We start from the raw sequence: 4,064 nt of genomic DNA, 5'->3' as shown, positions 1-4,064 counted from the left end.
GGCGGGCACCAGCCGCGCCCCTCGGGCTGGTGGGCAGCCGCAGCGCTACCTCTCCCGTGTCCTTCCTCTTCTCTTTTCCCCGGTGTTAACACCTGTTTTAAAGCTTTCTCGGTCAAAGCGGTGTCTTCACAGCCTTCCTGCAGTGGTTGCAGAGGACTCTCCTGTAACTTGCTTACCTTCTTCTGCCTTCGTCCCTCTGCTGACAGCGCGTGGGTATACTCCCCACTGTAGCGTGTTTTTATGTGGCATGTAAAGGCTTTGTAATAGAACAAGAGAAAAAGCAGCAGAAATCCTGAATGTATCCTTTAAAATTGTCTGTGCCTACTAATACCCTTGTTAGCAAGATTGCCTCATGAAAAACAACAAAGAAAAAGCACTCTAGTGTCATGTTAAAGAAGAAAAAAGTTATGGATTTGGAAACCTAGGAGGACTTCATCAAGTTAGACTAGGATGCATCAAGTTAGAAACTGTGTGGTCATCACTGAAGTCCTAACGATCCGTGGCCTAGGCCAAACAAAGCGCAGCTTTCCCACCGAACTGGGATCCCAGAGCGAGGCGTGCTACACCATCGGTGCAGCGCGTGGGCTGGCTGCTCCCCGGGGCCCGGTGCGAGGGCCAGCGTGTTTTCCCATTGCCAGCTATTAGCACGTATCTGACATCTCGCTCGTCTTGCTCCAGACCTTCGGTGAGTACACCAGGGGTGCTGGCTGGTGCCGCCACCAGACCTTGTAATCCTCCTTGCCTGTAAGTGCCTCTAATCCTTCTTTCAAAGAACTGGGCAGCGCTTGCTTTTCTCTAGCAAAGCTGTGGTGGTGCCACCTACCTTCTCTAAAACAGGGTTGATGTTCCAGCCGATGGGCACTTTGGGGCATGCACAGGAGCAGAGCGGTAGGGACTCTGGGATTTCAGATGAATTCAGGATGTGCCTAGAAAATGTATGCGCTTGCAGGGTCTTGAGAGTGTTGGCAAGAAGAAGGGGAAGGTCTTGCAGCTTTGAAGTTTAGTGCCTAAAATATAACCTAGGCTGACCTTTCCCTATTGGTTTCACTCATTCTCTCCTTAAATTTGTAAATAAGGCAGCAGATGGCTAAAAATATTCAGGGTACTATAGTTATAATAAGTATGAAAGAAAACTTTTTGAACTGAGAGTAATATCTGAAACACAGAATCATTGTAGTGGAACTGGCTGATAAACTGGCATTTGTTAGGTTACTGTCAAAGTCTGGCAGGAGCATTAGCAAAACAAGTGATAAGAAACAAAAGAGCATGTTTTGTCTCGTATTTTTCTTAACTCCATTATTACTTCGATTTCATTAATTTGCTTCACATTCATGTAAGTGGTGGTACGGAAGATTTTCATGCAGAAGCATGATAGCGCAAATTTTAAAAATTCCAAATTAATTTGGAAATTGGGAAATAATGATCAGGAATAATTAATTATTTATATACTTTTATATCATTCCTTTGTTTTCCTAATGTAAGCACTTAATATGCCTACAGTTCATTGATACTTGCTTTCAATTTTGTGTGTGTTAGCTGGAAGGCAAGTAATGATTCCTAGAGTCCTGCATGTTCTCCAAAAAGCATGGTATTGAAAAACACCTTTAAACTCAAAACAGCTCATCTAATTACAAACCTTTTACCTTTTCAATGTGAGTTTAGATTCTTCAAATGAACCTCCCCGTATATTCTAAGCTACGTACGAAGTGCATTTTGCAAGATGCTTGGTTTTTCTTAACTTAGTCTTCAGTGCTGTTTGATACTTCAGCTTTTGAATCCTCTAAGCTAGCACATTCTGTGAAAACGTGTGTCACAGAATGCACTGGAGTCTGACCACAGGGAACTGCTTTGGACCCAGGAAAGGAAGCAGCTTTGGTTGAAAAGAGCCTAATTTCATTGTTGGACTGATGATTTCTGCTAATGTCTGTGGCTGTTGAATCTAAGTGGTTTTTTACTGTTAAGATGCAAATGAATTAGATCCTCACAAATCCAAAACAGTGCCTTAAACTACAGCTTGAGGTTGCCTGAAAGCTAGCCTAGTTCATGGAGCACGTGAATCACCATGCTGAGTTGTAACAAAGACCTGTAGCTGCAGTTGAGCTTCCGAGAGAAAGTTGTAGTCTTCTACAAAAGTTCTAGGTTTTCTGTATCTGTCCACTGTATCCCTGTAGGACAGAAGTGGAATACTAGTATAGTATTGAACAGTTCATCAAAGCTATAACAAAATCTCATTCCTTTTCCTGTTTATATTCGGCTTTTCTTTTAGCTTCCCAAGTAAATATCATCTTCCCTTGGGGATTTTGGGATTTTTTTTTTTCTCACAAGCTGTATCTGGCATGCATCTCTGTGAGACATACTTCCTCTGGGCCTCTGTTTCTTTTAATCAGGAGAGATGTAGGCTACGTGTCACTTGTTGCTGAAGGCTGTGCAGCTCCTCTTGCCAAACTTCTGAGCATTTTTGAGCAGGATGGAGGACATGGTGAACTTCATGCTGATCCTTCTCCATAGCTTCAGCATGAAATAGATGAGTAAGTGAGCACTGCTTTGTCTCCCTCCCTATACTTGCATTGTCTGAGGACACCAGCGAGAAACTGTTGGTCACCAGGAAGTGCAGCATCCATATTGTAGATGCTATTCACCCTACGTTTTTGCCCAATGAAGCTCGTGTAATATTGACTCTGCCCTCCAATAGCCTTCTGTCACTCTTTATAACACAACTAGAAAAGGGTCGACAATTGCAAGTATGTCGATGGCAGGAGATGACTGCTCAAGCAGGGTTCTGCAGTCTGCCTCAAGAAGCGAGCAACTTAGCATCCCTAAAGGACAATAGTCTGTCACAGATTATTAGATCATTAATGTCTTGCCTTTTGAGAGGCAAACTGCTTTTACCCTTTCAGTTGGAAAAATACAGCTTCAGAAATAAATCTAGTTGTTATACTCGTTGTCTCCTGGTGTTTGTATTACAGGGATCTGATTTAAGGAAGGACAGAGAAGGACCTAGTGACAGATCCAGTTAAAAAGCAATAAATACGGATCAAATACAAAGGAATACAATTGTCATTGTGACATTTACTGCCACAGGGGTTAATCTGCAGCACCAGCAGTTGATTCAAAGTAGACCAGCCAAGGCTTCAACCGTGTTGTTTGTATAGTTCTATATCAGGCAGTAGAAGGATGCTACATCTAGCTTAAGTGCAGACAAAAACATTCTTGAAGGTAAACTCCTAGACAGCAAGATGACAGTAACTTCTTTCTGTAGACTCTATGCACACCTTTCCTTTGTAGAATGAATGATAGGCTGTAGCAACTGCTATTAATACAACAGATACCCTACAGCATTGTTCCAGTTTCATCTGTCACTTAGTCAAACCTCTTGCGATCTCATTGTTGCTCATGTCTCTCAGAACCTTTCCTGTGTGCAGGGGGGGAAAAAAAGGTGACATCAGACTGACACTACAGAAGGTGATGGCTTAGCTCTGTTTTCAGCTTGACCGACCTTCTCTTGCATGTGAGGTTTTCATAAAGCAGTTGCACCAAATACAACACACCTTGTTTGTGAATATTTGTTCTTTAAATACAATCCCCAGTTACAGTTCCATAACATTGGATTACAAAGCAGTGAAAAAGGGAAACATTTCTTTAAACGACTTGTGCATGAGATTATTCTTACTGATTGCTAGATTGTCATAGTCCCCATTGGATACTGGCTATTCTGGAGGAAACAAACGTGACTTCTGCTCATGTACACCGAATTCCTTCACGCTTATGCCTCAGCAATCTTACCCTTAATATCTAGGCTTCCGCATTCCCCTCTAGTGGGTTATGATTGCAGACCACTCTATTTCAGAAGAATAGCATGCCTCCCATGTTCTTGAAATTTTGTGAGTTATACCGTTTACTCTGATAAGAGAATAAAAGGGAAGGATCGTATCATTCGTGCCTGTTGATGTGGTGTACCCTACCATGCAAGGAGTATCTTCTCTGAGTGACTGAGTCACATAACTTGAAAACAGGCTAACTGCAAAAAGGGCTTTCTGTGGCACTTGCGGGTGCATTTTACGGCT

Source organism: Pygoscelis adeliae, unplaced genomic scaffold (assembly GCF_000699105.1).
Source record: "Pygoscelis adeliae isolate BGI_AS28 unplaced genomic scaffold, ASM69910v1 Scaffold10, whole genome shotgun sequence".
Taxonomy (NCBI): Eukaryota; Metazoa; Chordata; class Aves; order Sphenisciformes; family Spheniscidae; genus Pygoscelis; species Pygoscelis adeliae.
Note: the sequence above shows the minus strand (reverse complement) of the source record.